The 4,845-nt window shown below is 47.5% G+C and overlaps 1 protein-coding gene across 1 annotated transcript in view; it reads left to right on the top strand.

The window, feature by feature from the left end:
- Nucleotides 1-3,912: 3,912 nt before the first annotated feature.
- The window catches only part of RAP1A (RAP1A, member of RAS oncogene family), a 19,617-nt gene continuing 18,684 nt past the window's right edge, over nucleotides 3,913-4,845 (top strand). Inside the window, exon 1 of the mRNA XM_009077809.1 lies at nucleotides 3,913-3,982. The gene's annotated coding sequence lies outside the window, so the exon portion shown is untranslated. The remainder of the gene's footprint in view (nucleotides 3,983-4,845) is intronic.

The following is a 4,845-nucleotide window of genomic DNA, read 5'->3' as shown; positions in this document are numbered from 1 at the left end:
AACTTACTTATGGCATTGGAATGTGCTGCCCAGGGAGGTGGTGGATTCACCATCCCTGAAGGTTTTCAAGCTGAGACTGGATGTGGCACTTAGTGCCATGGTCTAGTGACCACAGTAGGGTTGGACTTGATGATCTTGAAGGTCTTTTCCAACCAGTTGATTCTGTGATTCTAAGAGGGGCAGGACATATGTCCCAGCACCAGTTATGCTCCATGTTGGGATTGGGACTCATCCTGCATCATAGTCCTGTGGACAGTTAATTACACCTTGATTGGTATTTGATTGGCTGCTGAGAGCAGTCAGTGCAAATGAGAGGGATTTTCCTGTTGAAATTGTGAAATTGAGGCAGAGATTCCTGCCATAATGTATAGAATGTTTCCTCTCATGTCATGTCAGTGTATAAAACAGATTTGGTGGCAGATACTGCAGTGATAATGAGTAATAAAATGAATGCAGTCTGTGGGTAGAACTTGGTCAAATGATCTTTACAGGCACATTCAAGTTTTGCTTTGGGTTAGTCTGCTCTTTTTATCTTTTTGGGGTCTTTTTTTTCTCTCTTCCCTTTCATTTTTCTGATGTTGGTGTCCTCAGGAAAGGTGGAGGCAATTTTCCATCTCCCCTAAAACCAGAGAGATTGCCTTGGGGAAGGGCCTTGACAAGTGAATCCATGGCAGTGAGTTTTGTTAATTAACTAAGTTCTGTGCTAGCTAACAGGGCACTCTGTGGTGTTTCTCTCACTGCTTTTTAGGAGTGTTGTGTGCCCATTAATTGTGCCACTTGCAGCCAAACCCCCTTTCATTTGGGCTCCACCATCCCTCTTCCCACCACGTTTCGGTCGCTCCGTGTAACAATTGCATAATTGTTGACAGCTCTGATGAATATTAGGGAAGTATTTAATGTTCTTTCGACTTCGTTGAGTCATTTAATATCTAGGAACACAGTGGAGAAGAAATTAGGGACAGGTGGTGAGTGGAGCTGTTGTAGGGCAGTGCTGGAGCTGCTGGCAGGACCAACGTGGTGCTAGTGGCATCCAAGAGGAAAGTCCCAGGTCTCATGTTTCCAGCCCTCACTGCTGGATCATTCTCTCTGTTTGGCTTTCCTTTCATTCTGGAGGAAATCTGTCAATTGAAGTGTGATTTGGATCACTGGAAATCTTCCCTTTGCCCAAGTGCTGGATTTGGGGTTGTTTTGCCAACACAGCTCTGAGTAACGAAGGGATTTTGGTAGAGGATTGAGCAATGTTTAGTTGGTGCTTTTAAAAAAAGAAAATCCATCTCTTTTTGTGGCCTAGTTTATAGTAACTGAAAGAAAAAAAAAACTGGCATGAAGAGCATTTACAAGTTCAGAATTAAACAGGTTTGTTTATAGTAGCCACGATTCAGTATTTGACTGCCAGGATAAAAATATCCAGGACATGTGGCTGCAAGAATCTGCCCCTCAGCTGGGAATTGGGAAGGGCATGACCACAGGGGTGGCACAGCCAGCCTGAGCTGTGCTGCTGCTCACACAGGCATCTGTGCTTCTCTCCCAAACCTGCAAAGCTCTGGTGGCACATTTCCCTTTGGAAGTGTTCAATATGTTGGTTTCTGCCAACATATTGGAGCTGTGTGGGATGAGCAAGCAAGGAGTTGCTCTCTTTTCTCTTCTTTAAAGCCAGATGAGTGGTCCTTGCTCCCTGCCCCTTTCTCCTCTATCCCAGGGACATTTTTCCCTATCTTTCCCAGTGCATCTTCCTGGGGAAAAGCAGAGCTAAGTATGCATGAGGCTAAGAGTGAACGTGGCTGTGGAAGCTGAACCCTGAGAGGCTGTTTCATGTTGTTTCTAGGAACTGCTGCTGTGGGTTCTTTGTGCTCTTTAGGTGCCTCATTTCTTTCTGTTCCTTTTCTCTCACCCTTTTCTGAGCTCAGCCTGTGCTTTGTGCTTTTTGAGTGCAAGTGCAGTCACTGCTGCTGAGGTGTCACCAGTCCTGAGTCCCAGCTGGGACTGGCAGTGCTTTCACTGAAAGTCAGGGAATCCCAGACTGGTTTGGGTTGGAAGGACCTTAAAGCTCATCTTGTACCACCCTCTGCTATGGGCAGGGACACTTTCCACTAGCCCAGGTCGCTCCAAACTCCATCCAACTTGGCCTGGAACATTCCCAGGGATGGAGCAGCCACAGCTTCTCTGGGCAACCTGTGCCAGTGTCTCATCACCCTCACAGGGAAGAATTTCTTCCCAATATCCAATCTAAACCTGCCCTCCATCAGCTTAAAGCCATTCCCCCTTGTCACTCCTTGTCCAAATCCTTCTCCACCTCTCTTGGAGCCCCTTCAGGTCCTAGAAGAGACTCTAAGGTGATCCCCAGCTCTCCCAGCCTGTCTCCGTAGGAGAAATCCCTATTTTCAGGTGTGTATGAATGGGATCCAAACAAATGCCTGCAGCAAGAGCTGCCCCTATGAACTCTGCTTCGCTGTAGATTCACTTCCCATTTTATTTGGAAAATATCTGTCAAGGATTATGACAACTTCATTATCTGTTTCTAAACAGTTGTGGTTTCTCTGGCTCCAAGGTGGCTCTGAAGTGTTGGATGCAGAGCTGCTAAAAAGGAATATTTTGAAAGAAACAGCTTCCTAGGTTTTCATTTAAACTTCCTGTGATCCTAGGAGAACAATTGTTTCTTTTATCCATTGAGAAGAAAGGATAAAGTGCTGAACCTATAAAAGACATCAGAGGACCCTTTGCCTGTCCTAGCAGCAGGGTGTAGCCTGTGCTGTGATTTCTGTTTGAAGTGTCACTGCTGCTGCAGCTCAGTGTTACTGAACAAAGGATTGGGACACTACGAGTGTTGGAGTCTTCTAAAACACTGGGACAAGGAGCCAGTGGGTTACTGGGGCAGGGGATGGTGCTGCTGGGATTGTCCTGCTCTCCAGGTCTGTCACAGAATCACAGCTGGTTTGGGTTGAATGGACCTTAAAGCTCATCTTCTTCCACCCCTTGCTGTGGGCAGGGACACTTTTCACCAGCTCAGATTGCTCCAAGCCCCATCCAACCTGGCCTGGTACACTCCCAGGGATGGAGCAACCACAGCTGCTCTGGGCAACCTGTGCCAGTGTCTCAGCACCTCACAGGGAAGGATTTCTTCCCAGTATCCCATCTAACCCTGTCTTCTGTCAGCTTAAAGCCTGTTGAGATGCTGCATCCCCTGTCTGGATGCAGCTCTGTGCTCTGCCCTCTGCTTTTTTCTCAACTTACAGAAGCTCTTGTGTGACATGTGTGACACCTGTGCTGCCCTGGCAGGGCTGGAGGGACAGTCTGTCCCCTCCATCCTGCTGCTCCAGGTGGCCAGAGCAGGAAGCAGGGGCTGGGGCACAGCAGGGCTGGATGGATCCAGGACAGGATTCCGGTTTGTTCCAGAGGGACCCTGATAGCATCAGTGCCTGATGCTGCTCCTTCCTGCGCGCGACGATTCCGCGCCTGGCACCGGTGTGTGTGCGGCTCCCTGGCTGCAGGAGCACAACACACAGCTTTGTGTGCTTCTCACAGCCAAGAAACCTGAGGAATCCACAAAATAATTCTCCTTTGTAGGTCTTGCACTGGGTTTTACCACGGCTGTGCTGACTGGGAGCTGATAAGTGATGGTTTCTCCTGTTTAACATCACTCAGGTTGTTGGGCTGCTGTAAACATGTTTCTCCTGTGTTTCTGTAGGACTTTCTGTACTGATCTCATCTCCTAAAATGCATTGCAGACTTGATATGACCTCAGACAGGGTTAGTTTGACCTCAGTTTGTCTTTCCTGAGTGAGGTCTTCCGTAGAGTGTATTAGGGAGGAAAAGTCCATGGGAACATGGTGGTTTGACTTAAGCACTTCAGAGGTGCTTACAAACATTGTCCTTTGAAAAATGATTCATTCTTTTGGTTGTTCTTTTTTTCAGTCCCTTGTGGGGAGCTTGGAGGAACCTTCAGTAAGGCTGCTAACACTGATGAGAGATCTTTTATGCCAAGGTAGGAGTTCTTTAGTGTTCTCAACGTATTTCAAATGAAATTGCTGCAAAAACATTGGATTTGAGAATTGAGAAGTGAAATTCCTGCACCCACTCTCTTCCAGTGTTGTGTTTGCTTAGCTTTGTTTATGCTTTTCTCTCCCCATCACCCAAATTATAAACTTATTGATGAGCTGGTGACTCTTCTGTAAGGGAAGCAGCTCATTTTTGCATCAGGTTTATGTCCTGAAGGGCCTCAGCCCTTTTCCCCTGCTCCCTCCCCCAACCTCTGCCTGCCTTCTTCCTCTGCTTGGGAAATACCCTGAAAGTTTTGCTTCTTCCTACCCTGATTCAGCCTCTGGGTTACAACAGGGTGAAAGATGACTCGAGCAGTTAGGGGAGTGCACTTGGCTTGGCTGAATGAAGATGCAGGTGAGCAGGTGCTCAGAGCCACGTTTCAGGTTTCAGCTTCATCTGTGCTTGTTTCCCCCTCTGGTCCTTCCCAGAGATCCTCTGCCACCCTGCATTGCTGTGTATTAGAACAAACATCTTTCACCTCCCCATCTGTTCCCAGGGTTGGCCCTTTTCCTTCAGGAAGGAGTTGGGCATCTTGGGACTGATGCTTTGAATAGCTGAACATCCATTCTTGCTGCTTCCCAGGCAGTGTTTCTGACAGGAGCAGCAGAGAAGAGATGCTCCTGTTAAAGAATCAAGAGATTAATTGGGATGTGTCAGGTGTTTCACAGTGTAGAAGCAAAGTTGTTTCATGCTTATAGATGAAAGAACCCAACTAATTTATTACTCTGCAAATCATGCAGGTGCTGCATTGAGAGTCTGATAGAGCAGGCAGGAGGGAGCTGCTGCTTGGGGCACTGGGGGGTTGTG

This window comes from Acanthisitta chloris, unplaced genomic scaffold (genome assembly GCF_000695815.1).
Source record: "Acanthisitta chloris isolate BGI_N310 unplaced genomic scaffold, ASM69581v1 scaffold2937, whole genome shotgun sequence".
NCBI lineage: Eukaryota > Metazoa > Chordata > Aves > Passeriformes > Acanthisittidae > Acanthisitta > Acanthisitta chloris.
The sequence above is the reverse complement of the archived record's forward strand: the minus strand, read 5'-3'. Positions and strand labels throughout refer to the sequence as shown.